The 14,826-nt window shown below is 39.5% G+C and overlaps 1 pseudogene; it reads left to right on the forward strand.

Annotated features, from left to right (window-relative positions):
- The first annotated feature begins 5,419 nt into the window (after positions 1-5,419).
- LOC119360939 lies at positions 5,420-6,268 on the forward strand (annotated as a pseudogene).
- Positions 6,269-14,826: the final 8,558 nt, after the last annotated feature.

Raw genomic sequence — 14,826 nt, forward strand, 5'->3', positions numbered from 1 at the left:
AGACAAATTTCCCAGTACTTCCTATTTTGTTAGTATTTTTAGCATTCTATAAGTATTCGAAAGTTACAGATTGCTACAGACTGTTCTGGTTTTGACAGATTCTGCTTTTCGTGTGTTGCTTGCTTATTTTGATGCATCTATGGCTAGTATCAGGGGGTATGAACCATAGATAAGTTGGAATACATTAGGTTTAACACCAATATAAATAAATAATGAGTTCATTACAGTACCTTATGTGGTGGTTTTTCTTTCTTGCACTAACGGAGCTTATGAGATTTCCTGTTGAGTTTTGTGTTGTGAAGTTTTCAAGTTTTGGGTAAAGATTTGATGGACTATGGAATAAGTAGTGGCAAGAGCCTAAGCTTGGGGATGACCATGGAACCCCAAGATATTCAAGGATAACCAAAATCCTAAGCTTGGGGATGCCCCGGAAGGCATCCCCTCTTTCGTCTTCGTCTATCGGTAACTTTACTTGGAGCTATATTTTTATTCGCCACATGGTATGTGTTTTGCTTGAAGCGTCTTGTATGATATGAGTTTTTTATTTTTAGATTACCACAATCATCCTTGTTGTACACACATTTTGGGAGAAACCCACATGATTTGAAATTTATTAGAATACTCTATGTGCTTCACTTATATGTTTTGAGCTAGATAATTTTTGCTCTAGTGCTTCACTTATACCTTTTAGAGCATGGTGGTGGTTTAATTTTGTAGAAATCGTTGATCTCTCATGATTCACTTATATTATTTTGAGAGTCTTTTAGAACATCATGGTATTTGCTATGGTTATAAAATTGGTCCTAGAATGATGGGCATCCAAGTTGGGTATAATAAAAACTATCATAGGAAGTGAATTGGATGCTATGATCAATTTGATGCTTGATAATTGTTTTGAGATATAGAGGTGGTGATATTAGAGTCATGCTAGTTGGGTAATTGTGAATTTAAAGAATACTTGTGTTGAAGTTGGCAAGTCCCGTAGCATGCACGTATGGTAACCGTTGTGTAACAAATTTGAAACATGAGGTATTCTTAGATTGTCATCCTTATGAGTGGCGGTCGGGGACGAATGATGGTCTTTTCCTACCAACCTATCCGCCTAGGAGCATGCGCGTTGTGCTTGGTTTTTTATGACTTGTAGATTTTTGCAATAAGTATATGAGTTCTTTATGACTAATGTGAGTCCATGGATTATACACACTTTTACCTTTCCATCATTGCTAGCCTCTTCGGTACCGTGCATTGCCCTTTCTCACCTTGAGAGTTGGTGCAAACTTCGCCAGTGCATCCAAACCCCGTGATACAATACGCTCTATCACACATAAACCTCCTTATATCTTCCTCAAAACAGCCACCATACCTACCTATTATGGCATTTCCATATCCATTCCAAGATATATTGCCATGCAACTTTCCACCATTCCGTTCATCATGACACGCATCATGATTGTCATATTACCTTGCATGATCATGTAGTTGACATCGTGGCAAAGCCACCTTCATAATTTTTCATACATGTCACTCTTGATTCATTGCCCATCCCGGTACACCGCCGGAGGCATTCATATAGAGTCATATCTTGTTCTAGTTTTGAGTTGTAAATACATAGAAGTGTGATGATCATCATTATTAGAGCATTATCCCTTAAAAATAGAAATGCCAAATAAAAAAGGGAGGAAGGCCAAATAAAAAAAGAAAGGCCCAAAAAAGGGGGGACAATGCTACTATCTTCTTCCACACTTGTGCTTCAAAGTAGCACCATGTTCTTCATATAGAGAGTCTCATTTGTTGTCACTTTCATATACTAGTGGGAATTTTTAATTATAGAACTTGGCTTGTATATTCCAACGTTGGGCTTCCTCAAAATTCCCTAGGTATTCATGAGCAAGCAAGTTGGATGCACACCCACTAGTTTCTTTTGTTGAGCTTTCATACATTTATAGCTCTAGTGCATCTGTTGCATGGCAATCCCTACTCCTCATGTTGACATCAATTGATGGGCATCTCCATAGCCTGTTGATTAGCCTCGTTAACATGAGACTTTCTTCTTTTTTGTCTTCTCCACACAACCTCCATCTTCATATTCTATTCCACCCATAGTGTTATATCCATGGCTCATGCTCATGTATTGTGTGAAAGTTGAAAAACGTTTGAGATTGCTATAGTATGAAACAATTGCTTGGCTTGTCATCGGGGGTGTGCAAGATGAGAGCATTCTTGTGTGACGAAAATGGAGCATGACCAAACTATATGATTTTGTAGGGATGAACTTTCTTTAGCCATGTTATTTTGAGAAGACATGATTGCTTTGTTAGTATGCTTGAAGTATTACTATTTCTTATGTCAATATGAACTTTTATTTTGAATCATTTGGATCTGAGCATTCATGACACAATAAAGAAAATTACATTAAGGATTATGCTAGGTAGCATTCCACATCAAAAATTCTGTTTTTATCATTTACCTAGTCGAGGACGAGCATGAATTAAGCTTAGGGATGCTTGATAGGTCTCCAACGTATCTATAATTTTTTTATTATTCCATGCTATTATATTACCCGTTTTGGATGTTTATGGGCTTTACTACACTTTTATATCATTTTTGGGACTAACCTACTAACCGGAGGCCCAACTTGAATTGTTGTTTTCTTTTTGCCTATTTCAGTGTTTCAAAGAAAAGGAATATCAAACGGAGTCCAAACGGAATGAAACCTTCAGGAGCGATCTTTCCGGAACAAACGCAACCCAGGAGACTTGGAGTGGACGTCAAGCTACAAACGAGGCGGCCACGAGGGTGCCTGGCGCGCCCTAAGGGGGTGGGCGCGCCTCACACCCTCGTCGGCCCCTCATTGCTCCACCAACATACTTCCTTCGCCTATATATACTCCCGTACCCTGAAAACATCCAGGAGTACCACGAAAACCTAATTCCACTGCCACAACCTTCGGTATCCGTGAGATCCCATCTTGGAGCCTTCGCCGGCGCTCCGCCGGAGGGGGAATCGACCATGGAGGGCCTCTACCTCATCTCCAAGGCCTCTCCGATGAGTCGTGAGTAGTTTACCACAGACATTTGGGTCCATAGTTATTAGCTAGATGGCTTCTTCTCTCTCTTTGAATCTCAATACAAAGTTCTCCTCGATCTTCTTGGAGATCTATTTGATGTAACTCTTTTTGCGGTGTGTTTGTCGAGATCCGATGAATTGTGGGTTTATGATCAAGTTTATCTATGAGAAATATTTGAATCTCCTCTGAATTCTTTTATGTATGATTGGTTATCTTTGCAAGTCTCTTCGAATTATCAGTTTGGTTTGGCCTACTAGATTGATCTTTCTTGTAATGGGAGAAGTGCTTAGCTTTGGGTTCAATCTTGCCGTGTCCTTTCCCAGTGACAGCAGGGGCAGCAAGGCACGTATTGTATTGTTGCCATCGAGGATAAAAGATGGGGTTTATATCATATTGCATGAGTTTATCCCTCTACATCATGTCATATTTCTTAATGTGTTACTCTGTTCTTCATGAACTTAATACTCTAGATGCAGGCAGGAGTCGGTCGATGTGTGGAGTAATAGTAGTAGATGCAGAATCGTTTCAATCTACTTGTCACGGACGTGATGCCTATATACATGATCATGCCTAGATAATCCCATAACTATGCACTTTTCTATCAATTGCTCGACAGTAATTTGTTCACCCACCGTAATACTTATGCTATCTAGAGAGAAGACACTAGTGAAACCTATGGCCCCCGGGTCTATCTTTTATCATATAAGTTTTCCATCTACTTTTATTTGCATCTTTTACTTTCCAATCTATATCATAAAAATACCAAAAAAATATTTATCTTATCTTATTATCTCTATCATATCTCACTTTTGCAAGTTACCGTGAAGGGATTGACAACCCCTTTATCACGTTGGTTGCGAGGTTCTTGTTTATTTGTGTAGGTGCGTGGGACTTTTGAGGAGCCTCCTACTGGATTAATACCTTGGTTCTCAAAAACTGAGGGAAATACTTATGCTACTTTACTGCATCACCCTTTCCTCTTCAAGGGAAAACCAACGCAGTGCCCAAGAGGTAGCACTCATATGTACTCAGCGTTTGGAATATAGTGGTGGTGTTGGTTTTCTATGCACACCATAGTTAATTTCTTAGTGCTCGCGTTCATTTTCTTGGCACGCCAGAAATAATGTTTCCATTGTATCAAGTGTTTTAAGTATTTAATGATTATACTAGTTACAAGATAATGAACATTTCATATTATATTTTTTTCATCATTATTATTTATGTTTTTATCATTTTGGGACTTTTATTTCTTTACTACCAGTTCTATTTTTGAGTCTTTTATTTTGTTAAGTCTTTCATTAATCTTAGTCTTTTTTATTTTGGTTGTTATTAGCTATGGCGTTGCGCTTTAGGCCCACGCTAGCAATGGCCCACCCGAGTTAACTTAGTAAAAGACCTAAATCACCACCCTCTCAGTTCACATCCACCCCGTATACACTTTCCCCTCGACCAGCCACCGCCGCCCCGTCACCGCCCCTCGCCGGCAGCAAAGTTCGATCTACTCCTTCCCCTCCGAGCACATCTCCTTCCTATCCACTCCCACCTCCTCCGTCCATGGACACGCCACATGGAATCCATTGGGATTCATGTAGTTGATTTAGGGGATTTCTTTAATTTGTGTAGAAATTTTAGTATATATCATGGATTGCTTTGTCTGATGTGGAATCCAAAGTTAGTTGTGCGGATTGCTTTGTGTAGAAATTTTAGTGATAATTCGATTGCTATTGTGTAGAATCTGGTATTTATAGTGCATTTTGATTAGAAATATTTTGAGTGTCTAGAATATTAATGATTCAAGTTCAACTTAATTCGGTAGTATAGTCTGGAAGGTTAGGAATAAATAAAATGAACTCATATAAATTACTATTGTAGAATTTGTTTGTTTGTATCTCCCTCCGTGGGTTTTGTTTATTTGTGTATACAATTACTAGTGTAGAATTATATACTTAGTTTTCAACATGTTCTCAATATGTTTTGTATAAAATGAACTCCAATTATGTTTAGTAAAAATTGATTTACTAGTTTACAAATTGATTATATACTTAGTTTTCAATATATTTTGTGTAGAATGGCGTAGACACCACCATGTCAAGTGTGCAAGTCAAGGTGCGGAACCAACCTTGCAACTGGCACGCTGTTTGGCATCTACTTCCAGCCGTGTTTTGTTCTTGCAGCGGTAACACATTATATGAACCTTCTGACAGTTAGTTCTTTTGTTTTGGTTGCTATTTCCAATAATGCAATGTTTTTGTTTTTCTTACACAGATCGTCCCTTGCAATGTGAGATTGAAATTCAATGAGCTCATTACCGGAGACATCGTGATCTTCGACGCTCCTGGGGCGCCCTACACTATGGAGGTCAACAAGGGACGAAAGATATCCCAGATTGGAGGAGATGAATGGGATCATTTCATCGCCCACATACATCTCACTGGGAGTAAACTGATCAGATTCTCCTTCAGAAGACAAACTCCAAGTTGGCTATTATCTACCTCAACTCGGAGGATGAAGATGATAAGGACCCACTTGATGAAGCCCTCTATGCCCAAAGAATGAGGCTGAGCGAGGACGAATCAGGAAACCACTAGTACATATTTCCTCGACGTGATGACTACGTCGAGATGCCATTCATGACCCGCCTGACAAGGACAAAATGTTAATCGCCATGTCGTGGTATGTTACTTAGTGTAGTAATTTGATATGCTTATTGTAGTAGTGTGATGATACATGCTTAGTGTAAAATTTGGATGATATGCTTAATTAGTGTAGTAATGTGTGATGCATCATATGCTTATTAGTGTGTATGCAGTAATGTTGTGATACGCTTAGTGTAGAATTTGATGATATACTTAGTGTAGTAATGTGATATGCTTCGTAATGTGATATGCATTTAGTGTAGTAATGTGGCATGCTCATTTATCATATATGTTTTTTGTTCAGAAATTACCTAAGAGGCTAAGTGAGAGTTGTGGCATCCAGCCGGATGAAGCAGGCATTGCCGGACTACGCCTTACCGCAAGGGGCTCCATCACCAACTGTGCTTACGCAGTGGACACAAATGGTCGCACTGTCTTCAGCGTTTTGGGGTGGAACAACTTCCTTGCTGGCAAGAATCTCCAGGTTGGACAGGCCATCTTAGTCACCATCAGGAACACCTGGCGCCATGACTTGAGGATGACGATCGTCATCGACCTCATTTAGAAGTATGTGTGTGGTGGCGTCGTCGAAGCTAAATGAACTGCTTATTAGCGCTATTTACTATTGTTTTAACTCGTAATGTTCTATTAACTGGTAAGGTTGGTGAGATTATCACTTAATTATTAACCTGTAATGTTCAATTAACTGGTAATGTTCTACTATGTAATGTTATATATGTGCTTAGTTTTAATGTGAAATGCTAAATGTTACATGGTGTCGAAAAAATATTTTTTGGCTGCACAAAAACATTCGTGGCGTGCAAAGTACATTGCACGCCGCTAGGTGATTCGCCACCGTCGTATCGATATTTTTTTTATTTCATGTCAATATTCTACAACTTTCATATACTTTTGGCAACAATTTATATTATTTTTGGGACTAACATATTGATCCAGTGCCCAGTGCTCAGTGTCAGTTCTTGTTTGTTGCATGTTTTTTGTTTCACAGAATATCCATATCAAATGAAGTCCAAATGCGATAAAAATTTGTGGATATTTAGTTTCTAATATATGTGATTTTTGGAAAGAATAATCAACACAAGATGGTGCTCGTGAGCCCCACGAGGCACTAGGGCACGCCCAGGGGGGTAGGGCGCGTCGTGGTGCCTCATGAGCCCCTTGTAAGTCGGTTGACCCCCTTCTTTCGCCGCAAGAAAGATAATATTCGGGAAAAATCATGTTAAAATTTCAGCCCAATCGAAGTTAAGAAAAGGTTTTCTGCCAGAAAACAGGAACACAAAATAGAAGAGAACAGAGAGAGATCCAATCTCAGAGGGGTTCCTGTGTGCCTAGAGCCATGGAGACCATGGACCAGAGGGAAAAGCCTCCTCCCATCTAGGGGGGAGCCTAATCAAGAAGAAGGAGGAGGGGGCTCTCTCTCCCTCTCTCCTGGTGGCGCTGGAATGCCGCCTGGGCAATCATCGTGACGGCAGTCTATACCAACAACTTCGCCGCTGTCATCACCAACTCTCTCAACCTCTATGCAACGGTGTAACACCTCTTCTCCCACTATAATATCTACTCAAACATGGTGCTTAATGGTATATATTATTATCCAATGAAGTATGGCCATGTTATGATGTTTGAGTAGATTCGTTTTGTCCTATGGGTTGATTGATGATTGTGATTGGTTTGAGTTGTATGTTTTATTTTGGTGTTGTCCTATGGTGTCCTCCGTGTCGCGCAAGCGTGTGGGATTCCCATTGTTGGGTGTTGCAATACGTTCATGATTCGCTTATAGTGGGTGGCGTGAATGACAGAAACACATACCCGAGTAAGGGGGTTGTTGCGTATGGGAGTAAATAGGACTTGTCACTTAAGGCTATGGTTGGGTTTTACCTTAATGTTCTTTTGTAGTTGCGGATGCTTGCTAGAGTTCCAATCATAAGTGTGTATGATCAAGTACAAAAAGTATGTTAGCTCATGCCTCTCCCTCATATAAAATTGCAATAATGATTACTGGTCTAGTTATCAATTGCCTAGCTAGGGACAAAATCCTTCTCTTGTGTTACTAAAAGCTTTCTACTAAACAACTAACTTTTTATTATCTTGCAAATTACTTCTAGTTTTATTCTCGCTAAGTACTCCTAGTTTTATTCTTGCAAACCTATCGTATCACCTACAAAATAGTTTCATACTTGTTCTAGGTAAAGCGAACATTAAGTGTGCGTAGAGTTGTATCGGTGGTCGATAGAACTTGAAGAGAATATAAATTCTACCTTTAGCTCCCCGTTGGGTTTGACACTCTTATTTATCGAAAAAGCTACAGTTGATCCCCTATACTTGTGGGTTATCACTAAGTGAGTGAATACAGTGGTGGAGTTGCCTACATGGCACGCCAGCAACATGTATAATACTACTGAGGTGGGCACCAACGCCACCACTATTTTCAACAATGGCGCCATGTGGCGTCGTGTGTCCACGCTAGCAAGACCATTTTTGCCATGCCATAGCTAGGCTTTTCTGCACTAGCGTTTTGGAGAGTGGTGTATTCTAGATTGGTTAGGTGTCACTTGGGAGCCTCCAATCGATTGTGGATTTGCACCAAGGAGTTTGTAAGGGCAAGGAGATCACCTACTTCATGAAGATCTATTCGAGTGAGGATAATATTTCGTGGGTGTAAGCTATGATGGAATAAACAAGGTTGATTCTTTTTGGATCCTCCGTGGGCGGAGCCCTCCGTGGACTCGCGCAACAGTTACCCTTTGTGGGTTGAAGTCTTCATCAACGTGGATGCACGATAGCCCGCCTATCGGAACCACGACAAAAATCATTGTGCCTTCATTGCGTTTTATTTCTCTAATCCCTCCTTTACGTGCATACGTAAAGTCTTTACTTTCCACTGCTTAACTCTTAGACTTGCATGTGCAAGGTGCTCTTGACTTGGTAGAATTGTTAAAACTTGCCTACAACTAAAATTGGAAAAAGGATAAGTTTTTATTTGGTCAAATAGTCTAATCACCCCTCTAGACATACTTTTGATCCTACAAGTGGCATCAGAGCTTTGATCTTTATTGCATTGGTTTCACAACCTAGGAGAGTATGACGTCGAGGGTTACTATCACCGTAGAGGTCCATATTTTGATGGTATACAAACTTTGCTAGTTGGAAACATAAGATGAAAAATGCATATTCTTGATCATAACCCCGCCATTTGGGTTGTTGTTCGTGTTGGATTGCAAGGTGAATTCTTTGAGGATCGAAATGAACCGGATCGTAAAGCAACCGCGGAAGAATTGAAAATGTTGCAATACAACACTCAAGCATGTGACATTCTCTTCAACTGTTTGTGCCTCGAGCAGTCCAGCAAGATTAGCCGCCTCGACAATGCAAAGGAAATGTGGTATACTTTGGTTGATATGCATGAAGGTACCGAGTCCGTCAAGGAATCCAAGTTGGATGTGCTCAAAGTCAACTTGACAAGTTCAAGATGAAGGATGGTGAAGGAGTCGCCGAAATGTACTCTAGGCTCGCTCTCATCACAAATGAGATTGCCGGCTTAGGAGGTGAAGAGATGACCCATTAAGAAGATCCTTAGAGCCTTGGATGGAAAATATGATACCGTGTGAACACTGGTCCAAAAGATGTCCAATTACAAAGATCTCAAACCCACGGAAGTCATTGGAAGAATTGTTGCTCATGAGATGTCACTTAAGGACAAGAAGGAGCTCCACAACAAGTCAAGTGGTGCATATAAAGGCTCAAGCGATGCTCCCACACCATAAATTGATAAGCTAGTATCTAATGAGAAGATAAGCCTAATGGTGAAGAATTTCAACAAGTTCTACAAGGATAGAAGCAAAGAGAGAAGCTCCAACTCATGAGCAAAGATCATCAAGTCATAACTGTAATTATTACAGTTGTGGAAGACCCGAACACTACTCTAATGAGTGTACGACACCTCACAAGGAAAGAGATGAATCACCTAGAAAAAGGAATAAGAGAGATAAATCACCTCATAGAGAGAGAATGAGTAGAGATGATCGTTATGAACGAAAACCTTCTCGAAGAAACAAGGATTCGTAAAGGAAAGACAAGTCAACCAAGAGCTACTCTAGAAGAAGACATGGAGCTCATGTTGTTGAATGGGTTTCCGGCTCCTACTCCGACAGCAACTCTAAGAGAAGGTATCACCCCGACTCCGACTGTAGTCAAGATGTAGGTGTTGTCAGAATTGCTCTCGTATCCTCCAACTCCTAGGACATATTTGATTCACCAAATGAAGGAAAATTGAAAGATGCTTCATGGCTAAAGGCCCCAAAGTATCACACCCCGAGTATCTTGATTTCAATAGTGATTGGAATGATTTGCTAGGTGATGACAATTTGTTTGTTGATAAAACTAGTGATGTGAGCTATAATGAAGTTGCTAGTAATCATGATAGTCACGATGAAACGGATGACAATGCTAAGAAGGAGATTGAGCAAGTGAAGAATTAAACATTCTTAAGTTAGCTCATGAAACAACTCAAGAAGAGCGTAGAGAGTTTCTAAGAACTCATGAGAAGCTACGCTTCGATAAGCTAAATTTAGAGTATGAGCATGAGCTTCTAAAAGCAACCAATGATGATCTTCGAAAGAAGAGTTCTTATTACATTGCCAAACGTCTTCTCTTGTCTACTTTCAAAACCGCAAACATTTTTTTGAAATTCATGATTTTTTTAATCATGGAAATTTATTGAATATCATGAACATTGTTTTAAGTTCACAAACATTTTTTTAAAATTTATGAACATAATTTAATACTTATGAACATTTTTTCAAACCTTGAAACTTTTTTTGATTTTGTGAACATTTTTATACCAGATTGTTTGTTTTTGAAATTGGAACATTTTTCATAATTATGAATGTTTTTAAATCCCAAATTTTCTATATATATATATATATACTACTATATAGTGTACGAGTTCTGAAATTTTGAACCCTAAGCCTGTGACGCAACTTGAGTCGTTGATGAGGGTCAATCCTATGGCTCAAAGCGAAGGGATTCGCGTCTACAGTACCAGTGTATCATATCACTTTATTCCCGAATATTCTAGGCCCTCCCAGGCCATTCACTGTATATCACGTGGACAGGAGTATTTGCAAGGTCTTGCATAGGCAGAACGACGGCTCTAGAAGCTTAAATAAGACGGATGTTTTAACAAACGGGTGATGTTGTATGCCTGTCTCCAAAGGCTTCACGGGATTTACTAGGCCGAACTGCATATAATAGTATGACAGAATTAGCAGCACATTAGAAGTCACCTTGCGATTAGAGCATACACTAGCTTCAAATGTATCTTTTGCTATGTATGTTTTTCTCAATTTTGTGTGTGTCATAATTAATGATGCGGATAGGGTCCAACCTTTTTTCTACAAAAGTTACATACTTTTTCTCTAGGAACAAATGCAAGTACGAGATATTTTTTTATGTGTTGCTAAACAAATTAAGCACATCGGAACCCCATTGTAGTATTGGTTAATGAAATTATGATATTCACAAGAACTTTACATACACACAAAACAAGACGGCCGATTCCTTAGACTTTCCATCAAAACACATGAATTAAAACTTTGCGCGTGCTATGCACGTACCAATGTACTAGTATTTAAAGGAGAAAGAAACAAAAACAAAAAAGAACCAAAAAAAGAATATGAAATAGAAAACCAAAAAAGGGGCGTCCTGCCCCGCCCATGAGCCAGCCCAAAAGCGCGTGAGGGGGTGCGTGAATGCGCGACTAACCTTGCTCTACGTGCTCTTATACGGAGCTTTATGCATCAGTTTAGACAACTGGCGCTCATTACCCTACCTTATGGGCCGGCCCACAACACGTAGCATACCGAAAATGAATTTATAGAGCAAAAAACACCATGAAAATGATGCTCCCGTGATGAAATGACATCGCGCCATTTAGTTGTTGTGCAGGTTGCCTAACCATTAGACCAACTGAGCGGGCGTGAATGACACCAGCGCGAACAGTTTAAGAATAAGTGTAGGCGCGCTTTATATTGCAGATAGATTTTTACAAAAACCTTATTTTTAAAAATGTGAACGAAATTTAAAAGCTCAAATATTTGAAAACAAAACACGAATTAAAAAAAGTTCATGTAATAAAAAAAGTTCACGAGTTCAAAAAGTTCATGAATTTCGAATAACATCACGAATTTTCAAAAAAAAGTTCATCTATTTTCCAAAAAAAATCACATACTTGAAAAAAATCATTAATTTTGAAAACAAAACCTAGATTTTGAAAAAACTTCATCAACTAGAAAAAAAGTTCATCAATTCTGAAAAAGGTTCATAATTTTTTGAAAAAATCATGTATTTTGAAAAAAACAATTTTTCGAAAAGGGTTCAAGAATTTTGAAAAAGTTTATTGAATATGAAAAAATAGTTAACCGATTTGAAAAAACTTCATTGATTTTGAAAAAAGTTCACAGATTTGAATAAAAGCTCATGGATTTGGGAAAAAATGGTTCATCAAATTGGAACAAAAAAATCATGAATTTATAAAGAATCCATGCATTAATGGAAAAAGGAAATGGAAAAAGAAAAGAAGAAATACAAAATCGAATAAAACGTCCAAAAAAACCCCAGAACTGAAGACTGAATAAAAGGGGAAAAAGCAAGTGTTTCCCAACGAGTGCGATAGCCTAGTGGTTGGTTCCTTTCCTTTGAACACATAGGTCGCGAGTTCGAAGCCGATCGCCTACACATTTCCTGCGTGTTTAGTGTTTACAGGAATAAAATGCATGATAACGGGCGCTGAAGGCGCCGAATAGGAAATCCCCTAAATAGGCCAGGGATATATGTTGCCCGTACCGATTCTTAAAAGAAATCGCTTAAATCAAGTGGCTAATGGGCCAGCGTAACACTATCGAGCACACATATTTTCCTGCTGTTTTTCATTTCAGCTTTTCATTATTTGTACTATGGTTTTCTCTGGATTTTTTTTGTTTTTCTGTTCTTTTTTTCCTACGGGTTTCTTTAGTTTTCAGTGGTTTATTTGTTTTTTCCTTTCCACTTTCTTAGTTCAACATATATCCCTTTTTTTCATACACATTGCACGTATACATCAGGATCATTTCATACTTGTTTAACATTTTCAGAATACATGACTAGTTTATTTTTCAAATATATATTTGATGCCTACTTTTTCTTCATACAAATTGTACGTTTTTCATATACATCTAAAACATTATTTATATATGTTTAACATTTTTAATATGTGATTAACTTTTTAAAAATACTTGTTTTGGACATTTTTATATACATGTTGAAACATTTTGTGTATAAGATGAAACATCATTTTTTGAAACATGTGAACACTTTTATACATTAGATAAACATTTGCTTTCAAAAGTAAAAAGAATTTGTTTGGAACACATGAATATATTTTAAAGATGTAACATATATATTTTTGAATGGTATGGAAACTTTTTTTTAATTACACAAACATTTTTGTTACATTGTATACCATTTTTTTAGAACATCACGCACATTTTTTGAAATTGATGACATTTGTGTAATGTCACATACATTTTTGTTAGAAATTGTACAAACATTTCTTAAAGGTTGCGCCGACATTTTGTTATACTACATTTACTTTCTTTAATGTGTGGAGAACACCTTTTTGTCATATTATATGTATTTAGTATCATTTTTAGAAAAAAATAGAAAGAAAAACGTGCAGGACGTCAGAGTAACATCAGCACGACGATGTCACATAGTCATCGGGCTGGCCCAGACCTATTCCCTGGCGACCCTCACATAGGAGTTGCTGTAGGCGGCATATAGTTGTGCCCCTAAATAGGAGGTCCCTTTGTCCAGATTACAATTTATCGGTGTTTTATAGGATATATGTTAGTATATCCAGGGTCAAACAAAGGTGAGGTCGCCAACCTATGGCCGGACCTGTAGCCTCAAATTTTCCCTCTCATATTCTTCTACAGTTCAAGATGCTAGATTCGTTGACGACTTGATCTTTTCGTGCGCAGCCGACTAGGATGTTGTTATCCTCGACCCCTCGGAATCTATATAAACCAAAGGGTAGGGCTCCTAGAGAACACACAGTAATCTCATGGTATATCATATGTACTTTGTACTCCAATCCAAAATAATAAACACAACCAAAATGTAGGGTGTTATCTCTTCGGAGAACTTGTATCTGGGTAAACCTCATGTCCTTGTTACCATCTTGTCCAATCGCCTAGCTCGGGATCCCTACCTTGAAATTTGCCGGATTTAGCTCTGTCAAAGCCCACAACTGACGCATGCACGGGCATGGGCTCGGGCTCGTTCTCGAACTACTCCTCCATTATCCAGTCCTCGTCCTCCTAGATCTCCTTCTTCAAGCTCAGAACCAGACCTGACTCTATGTGTTCCGTGCGTTGGGCATGCAAGTCATGGATGATGCCCGTGATCTCACGTCGGTGGCATGGCGAGAGGCCCTTCCCCCACACTTTGCCGCCCGCGGCCATTGCGTTGACAGCTGTGAGCGGAGGTGTGTCAACACTCATGAACTGTGGAGTAAGGGAAGCGGAGGCGGTGCCATTTGTGTCGTGCGTGCTATCGTGCTTATATATCGGGCACCAGCCAGGTCAATCGTCAGTTTGAATCTAAATGCTTGAAGTGGTTTTCTCCGCCGCCTCGTCTATTCAATGTCGACTAGGCGAACGAACGGGCAACCGGCTTTCCGTCCCGTCGCATTCTCTTTGAGTCGTCATTAATGTTGTATGGAGAGCGAGCGCACACGGCGCGAATGGTGGGACGGAGTTGGTGCCTCGATCGCCACACCAATGTGACCATCATCCGTTCGACCGACATGCGCCAGTGACCATTCACATCCGCTCCGGACCGACATGAATGCGGCGCGGAGTGGCTGTTGGAGCGGGAGGAGGGAGATGGTTTTGTGTGGGTCCGGGCAGAGACGTCTACGTGGCGGACGTCCAGACGCCCACAAACCTCCCACAAGTTTACCTCTGGTTTGCATGAATTTGAACGTGCGGACTTGTCCACAAACGTTTAATGGACGATGTTGGAGGGCTCAAAGCGCCCAGACTGTGTGATCCAGACATTTTA

This window comes from Triticum dicoccoides, chromosome 2B (assembly GCF_002162155.2).
Source record: "Triticum dicoccoides isolate Atlit2015 ecotype Zavitan chromosome 2B, WEW_v2.0, whole genome shotgun sequence".
Taxonomy (NCBI): domain Eukaryota; kingdom Viridiplantae; phylum Streptophyta; class Magnoliopsida; order Poales; family Poaceae; genus Triticum; species Triticum dicoccoides.